Raw genomic sequence first — 17,403 nt, forward strand, 5'->3', positions numbered from 1 at the left:
GTGATTAAATATTAAACAGAAGACTTGCCTCAAGAGCAGCAGTCCTTTTGGAGGTGGAGGCATGATTCAGTTACATTGCAATAAGTATGAGTACATTCCAGTGAGGCTCCTATAGGACATTCAGATGCCAATTAACATTAGTCCACCAAAATGTACATCTGAAGTAAAAAGAGTAGTAAAAAGAGTTGCCAAGTTTAACGTTACAGAATTGTAAGTGGGTGAAAGAAACCTTGTTATTTCAGGGATTGCCCTGTAGTCCATGTGTCAGGCCAGAAGGAATACATGGCTCTCAAACATCAACACGGAAAGCACAGATAGAACAGTTAGTCCAGCCAAAAAAAAGTCTCTGTTGGAGGAGAAACAGAAGAAAGTGGGCTAGTATGTCAACAAAAAGAAATGACTGGTAGCACTAGGTTGTGAGAGTGTTAGAGAGAAATGTTTGCTATCAGCACACAGTTTATGGTAGATTATTAGTTATGAATATAGCCTTATATGCTGAAGGCTTATAATGGGCCAAGTACTGTGCCATATCCTTTGTATATAGATTTGGGTGTGTAAGCATATGTAATACATGTATAAGTATATTTCACATATGTAGATGTCTATACATAGATACATGTGAGTAAATCTAACACAACACATAATTAAATAATATTTTATATATGCTCATCTATGCACAAATTTAGTATTTATATATATATATATACACATATAAATCTAATCTTAATAAATTATTTAATTCATTATAGTTATAAAGATATTTAATCCTTGGAGGTATATGGTAAAATTATTATTATTATAATTTCCAGTTTCAAGGTCACCTATTTGCCATATCACCGAACTCTGCCCCAGGGATGAAACATAGTGAAGTTTATTCTTGCTCTCCCCAAAGTTTATGAAATTCTATAATGAATCCTCTCATTATAGAACCATCAATGCTTTCAGAAATTTTGTAACTGTTTACTGATGGCAGTTTGACAATACAAATTGGGTTATGAGGTAAACACACATAGGAAATAACTAGTATTAGATATATATTTGTTTTTTCTTTTAATAGCTTATTACTGATTACAATTGCAATTTGATAAGCATGACATTAAAAAATTAACTCTAAAACTGGTTAGATAAATATATTGAATAATTATGCATAGTGAATTATGCATTTTATGAACATGACTTTTATGAACTTGAGGCATGTGTAAGAGTTCATATGGCAAAAAATTGTGCCTATTTGAATGCTGACATAATTCTCTTATGACTAATTGAATTTAATTTTCTTCAGGCTTATTTTAATCAGCTAGGTATATGATAGTAAAACCAGGGAAAATTTGAAAATTATAGCCTTGTATTCAACTTGCGTTTGTTTGTATATTATATGTTTTAAATGTTAGGACAAAACAAAAACTTATTTTTACTGTTTAATAACAACATTGGTATTGGTTCATACACTCAAGAGAAATGAACTTATGCAGCAGTTTAATGAAATATGACCTGTCACATTTTTTAAAAAGAGTTTTAGCTAAATGAAAACAGAGCATCGGTATTTCTCTACATGAGCTTATATTTTATAAAGATTTACCAAAAAGAAGTGTTACATTTCTAAAGGAGAGTTCTCTACATTTTTATAACATTTTTTGTTGAGTTTCACAGGTTTAAAACTGCTCTTGATTCATGACAACTTAAGTTCACAGACAGTGAAATTTGAAAATTTTTATATCTAAGCTTTAAAATTAAGTAAAACTTATTCTATTCCAACATTTGAAATTGATAATATAATTTTAAAGTAAATACAAATTTGTGTCAGTGGCATATGGTTGGACACTAAAATGACTATCAAAATGGAATTTGGCAAACCTAAATGTTCAGTTTCATTTGAAAAATATATTGGAATTATATTGATTTGTTAATATGCATAAATTACATTCTTTAAGGCATAATCTTATCTGAAATGATGTTGAATTTTTTTTTCTATAAAAACTTTGGAATCATTTCCAAATCAATTTTGGAAAAGAATTGACACTTCATCTACTGTATACTTTAGCTCCTAGGTTACCTTTAAGCCATACTCTGCACATTTGAGTTACCCTTTCAGTGTAATTAAACTTTATATTTTAAAAAATGAGCATCAAAATATTTGAAGTTCAAAAATGTCAAAGAGTTTTAAAAGTTTAGTGCATTTCTGTGTTTGTGCTTGAATGGAACACATTTTCCCCCTAAAACTTAGCTCAAACAGGCCTTATTTTAGAAAAAGTTTCCCTAAAGTAGGTACATTAAAAACAAGCAAGACAAGCTCAGATAAGAGTAATTTCAGTTTTATTATTTTCGAAAGCTGTAGAGGAAAATAAGTGCCAGAAAATTTTTTGTGTTGTTTACTTAAGTGGACAAGTTCCAAAATGTGGACATTTTTGTACAGTGACACACATTTTCACATCTATTTTAGAGTGTTAGTTCACACTTAAAATTTTCTAACATATTTGTTAAATACCGACCTTGACTGTGCAATACAAAGGTTAAAAAAAAGTAGAGCTGTCATATGCTGTTAGATATAATCATGTAAATATAGATTATTCATACGCTTTCTTCATTTTATATATATAAAGAAGTGACTAAGCCATAGATTAAGTAAAAATTGTATTTTTTATTGACTGCTAGATTTTCAAGTGTGATTTTCAATGTGAAATGAACATTTTGGTTAGAGTCATTAATTACTTAAATTCATTGTAATAGGTACTAATTATTGACAAATTATTTAGCACTGAAAAACATTTATTAAAGGAAGAGAAAATAAAAAGCTTTTGCCTTAAGTGTAGAAGTTTGTACTTTTGTATATTATGATACTACTAAATATTGTTAGGCACTGCTAAATGACTGATGGGTAAATACTGAGAATGGGAGAGAAGGTAACTTCAAGTAATGTTAAAAGAAATCTAAAACAATATTTTTAGAAATGTCTATCTTTGATGCAATATCCAAGATCTTGAATTTTAATATTTTACATTTTAATTGGGACATCTACTTTGTTTTACTCCTAATAAATATTTGGAATCCTTGCACCTTTTTGAAACTTAAGATTTTAGCAAAAGCCATGAGATGAAATTTATTTAAATGAAACAAAGCTTTTTCACATGAAATAACATTTTTAAATGGCAGTAGACTCATTATTTGAGAAGATTTTGTTGTTATTTTAAAGAAAAATAATTTATTAGGACGTGGGGAAGGTTTCCACTAATCTATGTAATGAAATTAATTCTGATTTTCCAGGTTCGTGTGATTAGGTCTAAAGAGTTTTACTCTAGGTTAGAAGGGTTGGTTTTAGTGATTCAGCACTTGTGTCAGTTGAGGAAAGAACACCTGCCCCATAAACGATGTGTGAATTCTAACCACAGACCAAAGTACTTTTTTTTAAACTTCTCTGTTGACATCAGGAAAAGCCTAAAACATATTTAAAACATTTTTTCCCAGAACTTGTGAAATCAAATCACGTGAGTTTTGAATTAACTGTTCATTGGATACCACTCTGATTTTGAATATTAGTAAAATAGTTACTAATTTAAATATATTCCTATTTAAATACAGTGTATTATTTATACCACTAATTTAAAAAGTCAGCAATGATTTAGGATGTTCAAATAGTTTATAGACTCTTGACAATAATGTAAATTTCAATTTGTGTTAGAACAGGCACAGGCTGGCTCTTTCCTTTCCTCCCTCCCTTCCATTCGCCTCTGTATTTTAGTTAAATGAGATTTGATGCATTTGCAGATGCTCTTTGACAGTAATGTACTTTCAGTACCCATTATGTGCTCTAGTAAAACCTGGCTGAGGGGAGCATATAAAATAAGACCCATTACTATCAAGTTTTTCATTCAAAGAAAGGGCAAATAAGAGGACAATAATAGAGATGGCATAAAAAAAAAAAACTCAGTTCAACTGTATGCTCATTGCATGCTTTGAAACATCAGGAGAACGAGGTAGCTGTGACCCTAGTGACTGGGCTAGGAGCGGGCTCCGGGGTCTGGTGCATCTCAGGGCCGCTCGAGGAGGGTTAAAGCAGGCGTACCTCCTGTCAGCTGGTCAGAAAATATGCTCCAGTGGAACCGACCTAGAGAGGGCGGGCTGTAAATTCTGGAAGGCCAGCTTAGCAAGACACGCGAATCAGAAACCCAGTGGGAAGCTCCAGCCCTGAAAGGCTGTGTGGTTGCAATGCAGCCACCCCCACTTCTGCCTCCCCGCGCTCTCACCACCCAGGCCTTTCCAAGTACATCAGAGTCACGACAGCAGAAGCAGCTAACGGCCTCAGTGATCCATTTCCTTTCTTTTTTTTCTCTACAGCCTGTCCTCTCATAATTTGTTTTTTTTTTTTTAAAGCAATTTTCTACATTTCTAGTAAATCCTTTTTTTTTTTTTTTTAGAGTAAGACAGCAATCTGGATCAACACAATTAACCTCCTCTTGTTATAGAGGCAGAGACTGATCCATAAAGCTTTTGTGCAATTATTCCATCCACTGATTATTAAAAAAGGGAGGAAGAAAACTTTGTTTTTCAAATAACAGTATCAGCAGTTATCTTTTTTACTGATGCTTGTATAGAAGGAAACAAACAAATAATCAAATGATTAAATAACTCTCCAAGAATATCCATTTATTCAGCCAACACTGAGTGGCTACTCAATACCTGGCAGTAGGCAGGATGCTGAATTCACAGCAACAAAGCTCATCAAGTCATCGTAGCTCTCTCGAAGAAGTCACGGCCTCCTCTTGAAGCCAGACGTAATAGCGACAAAGGTGTGTTGTGTAGTGCTTCTACACTACAAATGCTCGACAGGTTATGTGATCACTTCTGGATTAATACATGATACAGTTTTTGTCAACTACTAAATAGAACATCTGAATTTTCTGGTAATATAGCTAAGGAAATTTTTTTTAGTATACAGATAACATTACTTTGAAGATGACTTTTTTTAAAGATGACATTTAGTAAACTGCTACTTGCAGCATGCTTTAAAGCTTAAATGAGTATTTTAAACCACTAAAGATAGAAGTAAGAGTGGAAATTTTAATTTCTGCTTTAAGAACATTCTCTTCTTGCTTGGAACAATAAGTCATTCATTTGCAAGTTCTCATTAAAATTTTGACAGTGAAATTATCTACTGATAGATGCCATTCATCTGACAAGTGACCTGCAGCATTGTATATTTACTGTTGGGCTTCATCTAGTTGTTTTTCTAATTTAGATTCCTTTAAAAAACAAAGCAGAGTCATTCAAGGGGGCATCATGTTTTTAAAAACCACAGGCTCAATGCTCAGTGAAACTTAGCAGCTCCTATTTATTAAAATAAACCCATTGATGAATATTAACTTCATCGTATTCATTAAGAGTAACTGAAACAAAAAAATCATGCCAGACTTTCTGGAGAAAATGACTTTTGTTACCAACTGACCAGAATTGGTTTGGTATTCTCCATTATTGGGTTTTTGGGGGAGTAGATATTGGTAGCCTTCAATCCTTGGAAGTACATGGTCTTAGACAATGAAATTTTGTCAAATGTAAAACGTTTATTAGAAATCATGGGTAAAAGAGTTGTATGACCTGTGCTTCAGCTTGTAATCCGAGCTATTTGTCTTTTTAGATGCTCTGATAGCACCTTGCATGAAAGGTTCATCTCATAGTTCTGCAGCAGTATCCTAGCTGCAGGACACAGCTGCCCTTCTAGTTAGATGACAAAACTGCTTTGAATCAGCTGCAGAAGCAGGACTGTGAAGCCTAGGACCCATATTGGGCTCACTAGGTTCTCATACGCCTTTGCAGAAGTGCCTCTGTTACATTTGAAACTAATCAACACATTTTGAACACCATGCATTTCACCAGTAAAGTGATCTTAAAACTTATATCCATTGTTCTAATTAAGAAAACTATTAATAGATAAGTGTGGCTGACACAAGTGTAGTTGTTTTAAGAATACGAACTTCTGATTAATCTTTTTTGTATTAACTAGTCACTCAGAGTTTATATTTCTGATTAGTGTACTTCAAATGTTAACGTTTTCCTCATCCTTTCCCCAGGGCTATAGGTTACAACTACTGAACACCTCCGTATGTACCTCATTGTCAGTGCTAAATTATTTTAAGTAAATTACATGCACATTGTAATATTAAACATTTACTTTCACGCATATCCCAGATACTCTATTCTCACTCTCATTGGAGTAGATCTGTCCAGAGTTGCTTTTGTTTTGTCTTTATTCGTGTGATTTTAACTAACTCCCAAATTTTTATGGATTCCCAGGTTCACATATGCAGTTCTGACTTCCTTTTACCTGTTTAGTGATTTGTAACAGTATTTCTCAAAACTAAGTAAACATTGGGATCTACTAGGGAACTTTAAAAAAAGAAAACATAATCCTGAATTCTACCCTGGAGAATCTGATTTCGAGTTTCTGGAGTAGAGCCCAAGAATCTATATTTTTAAATTTCCCCCAATTAATTCTGGTGCAGCTTGCTGGCAAACAGCTGTTGAAGAGGTAATAGATAGGACCACCTCTGCTTAAGGGTGACCATTTGACATTAGAAACAATGTAGCAGAAACTGAGCTTGGTGTTTCCTCCCCAACTCCCTACTAACGTAGCTTTTCCACGTTAGTACACCAGGTTTCTCTTAGTGCTCTAGCATTGTGGTCTGGAAATCATCTTGGTCACATTTTTCTACTTTTCTTTCACCAGTTCCTGGAGGGTCATTTCAGTGTCTGCAGTTACCATGCTATTCAGACTCGCCTTGCAGCATACTCATACCACCACTGCACTTGCTAACACATCTCCTCGCCCCTCCTGCCTTTTGTTACCCTGCAAGCAGCTTTTAGAAGAACTTTCTTAGAACAATAGCAATATATTGCCTACAGTTCAAATCCATTCTTTTAAAGTTTTCTCTGACCATTGACTTTTTTATTTTATATTCAGACCATGTTGGAAAGACATCTGATGTCAGATAATTCTTTAATACATGTTAATTTGTTTAAATCTGAAAAGTGATATTTTTACATTCTGGAATACCTGTCCCATTGATATTAATAATCGGCCTTCCAGATCGACCCCATTTGGCCATAATCATACATCACGTACTACATATGTAAGAGATTCTACTTTAAGTTGTTTCTTGCTGACTTCATTAACATGAGAGGACAATCAAGGTGTTGTAAGGATGCCCAAATTACCAAAGTTCAGAAGCACTTAACGAATAGGAAAACCTAGGCTCTCTTACAAGCTTCCTTTTCTTTTTAGTAGAAAAAGGAAATGCTGTTCACTACTGTAGCCACTAGCCATTATGTGGCCATTTAAAATTTAATAAATTAAAGTAAATGCGTTTTTAAATTGAGTTCCCCATTTTAACATCAGCTACATTTCAGGTGCTCATGAGCCCCATGTGGCTATTAGCTACAATGTTGGACAGCTCAAATTATGATATGTCCATCCTTGTAGAAAGGTCTAATGGACAGTGCTGCTCTGGAGTCCCTCTGGGAGTCCCAATGGTAGGAAGAGGCTCTCATCTTCTCCAGTATCAGTATAACCCACTGTTTCTGTCTCTCCCATCATGACTGACTCCCATAAGGATTTGCTGCAGTTTGGGGGTTATACATTTTCCTCAGGCTGCCTCCACTGCTCCTCATCCACATGTGTTCTTGTGTTTGGCTCAGGTTTTCTCAGTCTGTCACTGGTGTGAGAAGTTGCCCTGCAGCACACACATACACACATTTATTTAAGTTAAACCCTTTCTTTTGAGCTGACTGTGGACCCACACAATTATATGCCACAATATAGAGAAATCCCATGTCTCCTTCACCCGGTTTCCCTCAGCTGTAACACCTTATAAAACTATAGTATAGCCAGGATATTGGCATTGATACAGTCAAGATACAGAGCATTTACAAACATTACCGAAAAATATTTGGTTCCACAACCACCTACACCTGGGAAGGCTGAGTAGAGACTAGAATCTCATCCTCAGGAGTGTAATAAGATACTCATCCACCCTTTGCTGAGGTGGTGTCAGAAAAGGCCGAGATGAGAGATGGGACTTGCATCTTTTTGAGCTAATAAGCCCCCACCTTCTGTCAGGGAAACCAGTTGGGGAATCTGGACTTCCAACCCCATTCAGCATTACTACAGTGTACTTTCTTCTCCCTCCAGTGGTGCTGTCAGAGAACACTCAGTGAAAAATTAGGACTTCCACTATTGCCTAATGAGGCACCACCCCACCAGAAAGTGTAACTGGAGGCCACGTGTGCAAGAGAGATGAGACACTAGTATCCCTCCCATCAAGGGTGGTATCAGTGAAAGCCTGGTGAGGAGCCAGTGCTCCCACTCTGTTCAGCAGCAAGGAGGATCCTCTCCCCAGGTGTCAGCAGAGGCTGAAAGGGGAACCTGGGCTTCTAATCCCAGCAGACAATAATGAGGCAGTGCACCCCCATTCCCTGCTGGAGAAGCAAAAATCAGAAACCAAGTCATTTCGGTGAAGTTTGACTTGAGTAGAGTGATTATTGTTAAAAAGTTTTCTGTTTTACTAGGCTGTTCCTTTCCTGACTTTTTGGCCAGAGAGAACAGGATTTATTGGAGCTTTTTTTGTCTATACACATTGGCATTTCTAGATTGCCAGCATCTTTACCTTTAAGTCTGGAATATATAAGGTTAGGAAAATGTGTGCCTACTCCATCTTCCCAGAAACAGAAATCCAAATCTAAATTTTTAAAAAGAACTTTACTGTAAACTTGGATTAATATGGCTGGCACTTAATATTTATTTGTTGAATAGGTTAATAAATAAGTATAGTACTGTTGTACTATTCATGGGGGTTAGAAGCCCAGGCCCTTTCTCCTAGTGCATGCAACTTCTTTCATAGTAATTATCATTTTGTAATCATATATTTGTATGATTCTTTCATTAATACCTTTTATTTCAGTATGTTAAATGTTTCATGAAGATTAAGGACCACGTATAAATTGGTCACCATTGTATCAGTAGTACTTATCATAGTTCTTTTCTTTGGCACATAACATGCATTCAGTTAATGTTGAATAGATTAATGTGGAACCACAGATACAGAAAGCTGACTATAAAGTATAGGCAGTTTTTCGATGCCTGGAAGGTAGGCACCCTAACCCCAGTGATGTTCAATGGTCCACTGTATTTGTTTGGTTGGGGTGCACAGACAAGGTAACTTGCAGCCAGATGCCACCAGGCAAAGCCACCAGTCATCCCAGACATATCTGAGTTGGTCATCTCAAGGAAGAAGGAGATCAATATGTTGGAGTACTTGAAACCCATTTGTGGCAAACCAAGGTTTATTGATAAAAGTTGGGGGAAAATGACCTTTAATGTATCTTTATTCCCAGTCCAAGAACATCTTCTCAAGTTTCTATTTTCACTTCCATCATTTTTGCCTTCTTAGGATGATAGACAAAGAAAATATCAATTTCTTTTATTCAGGCAAATCACCATCCTCATCCATAAGAAACCATTTATCTTTCATCTTGACCGAGGAAATCATACCAGTTTATATTATACTGAATTATTTAGTCTTAAACAATATCATATGAAATAATAATAATGACATTAACTATGGCTAATATTTATTGAGCCCTAAATAGATGCCAGATTTTGGCCATGCACTTAAAAATGATCTACTTTGATTCTCAAAGCAACTATCTGAGTTAAAATTACTATCCTCATTTTAAAGATAAAGAAATTGAGGCACCATCCCCATTTTACAGATGAAGACATTGCCTGAAGTCACATATTTATTAAATGTGGACCTTGGTTTTGAAACTGACTCTGGAGAAGGTATTCTTATCTGTGATTTTTACCTACTTAAATGCCTACGAATGAATGGAGAGAAATGTGTGTTGGGGGGGTGTATGTTAACAGTTGTATCTCTTTAGGGAGATAAAGTTCAACCCTGAAATTTCATCTTGCAGTCTCAACCTCAGCAACAGACCTCCTGTCTTTGGTATTTCAAATAAAAATATACATTTTTTTCTTCATAAGACAATGTAGTTTTATAGACACATACAGCCTAATGTAAATTATGAAATATACATGACTTTTCCTCACCTTTTGGATCAGAGATCATTAGCTGTCCCCCTAACTATATCCGTTCTCTCTAACTTCTGTTGTAGCGGAGATTTCAGCTGTGAACACAGCTGCCCAGCTAAAGATGTTGCACAGCCCTTGTGAAGCTTAAAGTGGCCACCTGATTAAGTTTTGGCCAATGGGTTGGGACAGTATTTGACATGTGAAATTTCTGTTGCATGCCACTGATACAAAAGGAGTGTTTTCTTCTCTTCATCTCTCTTACTAGCTTAGAACATCTCTGACAGGCACTATCGAATCTCTTCTGGAACGGTCAAGGGCATGTGTGTTTTTGAGAGGCATGATACCTTGTTGCACAACTCCAAGAATGCCTTTGACATCCATGTAAGTTGTGCTTCAAGCATTTTTATAATGGGCAACCTGTGCTGTAAGCAGTGACCCAGAACATATTTCAGTTGTTTGCCAGATTGATTTGTTATAGAGCACAACTGGTGACAGCTGTCTTCAAACATTTTAAGGCTGCTCTGTAGAAGAATTAAATAGTTGCTTTCTGTATGATTTCAAGGGCTAAAAATAGTTCTAATGTGTATATCCTATAGGAACACATATTATACCTTCAATAAAATGCAGAGCTTTTTAACAGTAAGAATTACCCAAAAGTAGAGTAGGTCACCTTAAAATAATTGGAATTCCATCAGAGAAAGTGTTCAAATACAGTTTGGACAACCAGTAGGTAGAGATATTATATAGAGACGTAGCCATTTTAATATGTTCATAGGAAAAGATGGTATTTAAGCTCCTGACACTAAGACTCAGTGATTCAAGAGATCATTAGAATTAATGGCACTTTGCTTAGAAATATAAATGAAGTTGAAAGTCATCTGACAGCTGCCACTGGGCTATATAAAGTTGTGATTATTATCAGGTTAGATGTTTTATGCCTCAATTCAGACAGCTGCCTGGGAAAAAATGATGGATTGAAGGAGTCTATACTCTTCTGCCAGATTTCTTTTAACTAAACCTTTGAGAGTACATTAGCCCAATCTGAGGATTAAAATCTTTACAAATAAATATCACCCAAGGGGGCTTAAAGAAAGCAAGAAAAGTCATAGAATAAGACTGGGCTGGGAATAATTTATACCTGGCATACCGTCTTCAATTGATGGATAGTCACTTGAACTTTAAGTTGAAGAGGATGATTTGACCTCATCTGGATTCAGCTGGAAATGTGCCATGGATGATTACTGATGGAAGGGAAAAATGGTATAATATAGTTTAGATATTTGCCATCTCTCTCATGGAGAATATCTGGCATGCTAGTTAGATAGAACTCACAAAATTCATCTCCTAGGGAATTTCACCTGCTCCTGGATTTGGAACTTTGCTGTGTAAATTCATCAACTCCAGGCTCAATTAGGTTCAAGCATTGCCTCATACAACGCAGAGGAGTATAATGTACAAATCAGAATGCCAATGCAATAATTTGTAATTAGAACTATTACTGTCAAGTTGATTAAAATTCCTTTGTCTTTTAGTCAGGGCACCTAGGCTGCTGTTGACATTGAAATAGATGAGTTAATAATACTGATTAGGGCTTTGTGTATTAGATTATAACTTTCCTTTTTCCAGTGTGTTCAGATTTTATTCTAACTCTTTCCTGAGACTACACCCTGATTCCTTGCACTGAATACTGAATGTGGTCATATTTTTGTACTTAACAGTTTAGAGAAGTGCTTCTCAAACTATCTGTAGTGAAGGTATAATTTATTTTCTTTTCCCAATCCATTATAGACTGGTACTTCAATAAAATGCAATACAAATTAACTGTTATAAAAATAAATTTTAAAAAATAAAAAGAAAATTCAAGCATATTTTTATTATCTAATTCAATGAACATAAAATAACTTCAGTCTTCATATTTCATAAACAGAATGGTTAATTAAGTGATCAGTGCTAGTGAACTTAGGAAAAATTTATAATATAGTAAAGTTTTATTTTTTATGCATTGCATTATAGTGCATTGGAGCCCATGTATAATCAATTCAATCAGCATATTTATATTCATTAAATGGGATATGGAGAACAAGTTTATGATTTTAAATGGTTATAAAGGTCTGCAGTAGCTTTATTTAACATTTAGGATATAAAACATAGGCAAGTATATTAAAGTATATAAAATGTACTTGAAACCAAGTCATTCCTAAACTCTCAATGCACCATTGTTCACATAAGAAATTATAACATTATTTATAATGGTATTTTGAGAGTTAAAATTTGGGTGAAATGTGGGGAATATTTGATCAATAATAGTGTTGAGACATGTGGAACTGCCAGTTTGCTCCACCATCATCAGGTTTTATAGATATGTAGGGGGATATTTATTTCACATATCCCAAGTCCCTTTACTTGTTAACACAAAGAGCCACAACGACTTCTGTCATAACAACAACTTGCAAACCCTCTCACCACAGTTTTATTTAATCTATTAAATTGATCGTACTAGTAAACAAACATCAAGTTTTTAGCTGGTGAATGAAACTGTGAATCTTTCTCAACCCCTAAAACTTAGTCATTTAAATGCCACACTCTTTACTCAGAATGGTTGAAAAATTGGACACTTTGTGGTTTCTGGCCTCACTACTATTTTAATCTGCTTTATTGACTCTTAGGCTCCAGCCTTTTCAACCCATTGTGGCTTTTATTGCTTCCCTACGTCTAGACTTAGACTCACCGACATTCACTGTAGTTTCTAGAACATTCCTGTCTGCAAGCTTGATTTCTCAGATGACACTTAAACACCCAATGAACAAGAAAACCCTCATATCCTTAGAAGTAAGAGAGATTATGCCTTAGCTGTACCTGGTGTTGGCCTTCATTTTCCTTAATACTTGGTGCCACTGTTTGCCCTTCTTATATTGATATTTTGGCAAAGGGGAAGAGAGTCTCTGTGACCTTGAAAGAGCATTTCCTATCAATATTCAGATGTATCTCTCAGTGGTGTATCCAGTACCAGCTAGAATTCATCCCTAGCAAGCTTGCTATTTCGTGCTTATTTATTTACAAACTGCACTCAAATATCATGTTCATCTGTTTTTAGATATATTCTTCATGTAGTGAGTGGGAATGACTTTGTCTTTGCTTTACAGGGGATGGAGACAGTCTCTTTATATGGACGACTGACCATGTAATAATAATAATAACAACAACAACAACAATAGTAAATAATCACAACTGTTTATGAGGAACAGCAAGCTCAATCTGATATGGTTCTTTTATTTTCTTTGAAGTACAGTCAATTATAATGTGTTAATTTCCAGTATACAGGACAATGTCCCAGTCATGCATATACATACATATATTTGTCTTCATATTCTTTTTCATTAAAGATTATTGCAAGGTATTGAATATAGTTTCCTGTGCTAGACAGAAGAAACTAGTTTTTTTAATCTATTTTTTATATAGTGGCTAACATTTGCAAATCTCAAACTCCCAAATTTATCCATTCCCACCCCCTTTCCCCGGTAACCATAAGATTATTTACTATGTATGTGAGTCTGTTTCTGTTGTATAGATGTGTTTCTCTATACGCTGTCTTACAATATTAATCCTTTACAGAGTAAATTCCTAACTCCTCCAAACCTTTCTCAGATCATTTTATGAGCCTCACCCTCAAGTCTAGCAACATAAAAATGGTAAACATAATGGAAAAGTGGCAGAAATTCATATTATAGAATTACCCGCTCTTAATGTTCATTGCCTAGGGAATTCACAAGGTGGCCAGCTAATCTCACATATGCTTGTGCATTTGATATTGGACATACCAAATGATGATATAACCCATGCCAAAGCCTTGTGCTGACCATGCTTTAAACTGCTGATGTAGAAGGACTTGTACTATATTCATAATAATTTATTGTCATTTTACAGTAAAGCTAAGTTATAATTTAACAATCACTAAGTATCTACTAGTTGACAAAAACTGTATCAGCTGTGTGTTTGTGAAGAAGTATATAAATATGGTTAAGGTGATGTTTCATCTCTAGGGACTCAATAAATTCTAAGATATTCATAATATTAATGGTCAGAAAATAATATCCTAATAGCAGGATGGGATAATAATCATATAAGGGCTATATACATGCAAAGTACTATTAGAGCACAGAGGAAAGAAATCTTACTTAGATGTGGAATAAAGAAAGGCTTTGAAGAAGACAATTAATATGAGTTGAATCTTTAGGATTGTTTGAACTTTGACAGGCTGATGAGAGGATAAGTGGCTGGAGTTGGGGTATTGGGAGTGAAGGGCATGAGTACCTGTTGAGTAAAGTGAAAAAAGCCTTCAAATGATGTGAGTTTTCTCTTCCCTGACTGCCACACATTTTTAACTTTGTAGAGGAAATGGAAGAAAATCTATGGAACCAATTGTTTTGGCTTTTTTGAAGTGATCACAGCATTGCTTATATGAATTGTCAAATAAGGGATGGGCTCATAAAAGGATATTAATGTGTCATTTTTATTGAGCAAAGTAGCATTACAGAAAAGGTGATTTCAAAGGCACACGGCTCTTTCATTACAGCCTTCAGGGGCAATGTTTGATCACTGAAAACAGGCTGCTTTGTTCCAGCTTTCTCTGATGTTTGGCATTATCCTGAATACATATGCTCTGACTTGGAAAGAATCAGTCTGTAAAGATTTAATAGATTCAAGATTTGCATATTTAAAATACATGTCTTGTGGTTAAAAATGAAATGAAAACTATTCTTATATCTATGTATACACAAACACATAGTTCAGACACTCAGCAAATTTTAAAAAGGCAATTAAGCATATTATATGCGCTTGTTCTGATATTATGAAAGTTGGCTGTTTTGTAAATTAACCATTTTATATTTTCACTGAGGAAAAATGTATTTTAAGAGACATTATAATGATAATAAAGTACAAGAACTCTTCAAATTTCAGGGATTTGAGACTTTCTATATGTTCTTGTCACCTTTCATGGACATAACTTTCTACAGTTGGGTGTCACTGACCTCTCTCTTTATTAAAAATGAATTAACAGCTTTCTTGCTTGGAGAAAATTGGAAGTCACAAAGAATTAAAGATAAGTGTTAAAGACTAAAATTTCCTTAAATGACTGGAAAAAAAGTGATTTTTTTTTTTCTCAAAAGGAGAGGGATCCTTAGAAAGAGACCTGAAGTGTCAAAAGCTTTTTGTGTGGTGACTAAAATGCACAAGATTTTCTCTTAGAAGTCTCTGGCTTCTATTCCTTGTGAATTGATACGTAATCTCACAGAAGCCCATCTTTTAATTTTGAATTCCAATGGAATCTTTGAAAGAAAAATGGCATTCCAAACAAGTCAGTTTGCTATACATTACATCTACAATTAGATATTCGCGTTGAAATTAAGCTAAACAGACTTCAGTTGAAATGTGACTCTGGTAAAATCTTAACATGTCATTTTTTTTTGCTCTCTAAAATCCTTCCCTTTCCCTACTTACAACATCCTCTACTTCAGTGATACTGAGTGCTTCCTCTTCATGACATGCCCTTTCTTCTCTGGTGAGTTTTGAAACAATCTCAGAAACAGAGACTTTTTTCCATTATACATTTGTTGCCTAGACCAGTGCTTTCCAAACCTTAATGTACTTATGAATCATCTGGGGAACTTGTTAAAAATGCAAGTTCTGATTCAGCAGGTCTAGGGTCTGGCCAAGATCCTAACAAGCTCCCAGGTGATGCAGTAGACCACACTTTGGATAGCAAGCACCTAGGTACATACGACGTCTCATTAAATTGGTATTAGTTCCTGGACCCTGATAACTGACAATTTAAGTGCTCTGTCTCTGAGGATGCTTCATACTTCGATTGGCTTTTCTGTTTACTGGTGATTTTATAAAGACACTACATGATCTAGACTCCCTCTACTTCTCTAGTCTTCTTTCTTACCAGTTCCCCCTTTTTACTTTATATTTGAGACAGCAAATTATGTGATGTTTCCAAAATGTATCAGGCTCTTTCACATCTCACTGTCTTGTCAAATATTCTTTCCTTTTCTTGTCCTAACATCTTGTGATGCTTCCTTTAAAGATCGGCTCAGCTATCATCTCCTCCACAAACCTTTCCCTAATCTCTTTCCTATCTAATTGCTTAATTAAATGCCTCCAATTTACCCTACAATGCCCTGTATTTCCAATATTATAACTTTCTCATATTCTGTTGCAATTGTCTGTTGACTTTCTGTTGTCTTCAGAACAGTGTTTCTGTCGGGGAAGACATGCATTTTATCTCTGATACCTACTGCCAGTTACAGTGCCTGACACATAGTAGGTGTTCATTGAAGTTTGGGGAATGAATGAGGAAGGGAGGTTGATGTGTTGGTAGTTATGCAAGAATGTAATGTAATGGGTTTTTTTTTTCCCATGAAACTTAAAATTGAGTTGGGAGTAGTACAAACTAAAGTCATAGAAAATTAAGTACAGAATGAGATAATACTGAAGGTGTAAAATGTTAGTATGTGATTAATTGCCAAATGAGGATCATAGAAAATAACTATTCTGAGTTCACTGGAAGAAAATGTCACTGTGGATTTATTATTATTTTTAATATCCCAGTTTGTTCCATAAGGGATTTGAGATGGCTGACAACACAATGTACTGGAGTTAATGAAAGTATGAACACATGTAGCTACGGGAATAATATGAGAAAAGGAGGGAGTTGTAGATGTATATGAGGAGCAGATATACAAGCATGCTTGAAAAAATAGCCCTCATTAAATAATGGGCAGTAAGGTTTGTGTGCTAGATTTCCACTTCCACTTTTTGCCTGGGAGGCTGACTTCTGTGGAGGATCAGCAGCTCCCTGGTCCTCTGGCTTCTGGCTGGGTTTGGGCATTGGAGTGCCCTGGCAAATTATCCAACGGAGGAAGAGTGAGATCAGGACATTTACGTTTCCTTGTGCTGCCTAGAACTGTCTGTGCCTGTGTGCAAATTGCCCCTTTGTTAAAACTTCCTCAAAGTGTTCTAATTTGCATGTACCCCTCCTGCTCCCTGATGAGACTCTAATATAATCACAGAGTTGTTTAAAGCTAGATTGGATGCCAGGCTTAATAATTTTTATAACCATTAATACTATAAAAAATATTTTCAGTGCCTGCTATATATCAGGCAGGATCCTATGAGGAGGAGGTTCAGCAGAGGAAATTTCAGAAAAAACAACCAACCAACCTAAAATCTTGTGCTCATACTGTTCACACTTTAAGGTGGTAAAGAGGATATAAATCATATTGGGGTAAGGAAAAATTGACGTTTCAAACTCCACAGTT

The 17,403-nt window shown here is 35.2% G+C and overlaps 1 protein-coding gene across 4 annotated transcripts in view; it reads left to right on the top strand.

The window, feature by feature from the left end:
• The window catches only part of THEMIS (thymocyte selection associated), a 168,034-nt gene that overhangs the window by 17,680 nt on the left and 132,951 nt on the right, over positions 1–17,403 (top strand). The window lies entirely within an intron of this gene.

This window comes from Camelus bactrianus, chromosome 8, assembly GCF_048773025.1.
Source record: "Camelus bactrianus isolate YW-2024 breed Bactrian camel chromosome 8, ASM4877302v1, whole genome shotgun sequence".
NCBI classification, from domain to species: Eukaryota; Metazoa; Chordata; class Mammalia; order Artiodactyla; family Camelidae; genus Camelus; species Camelus bactrianus.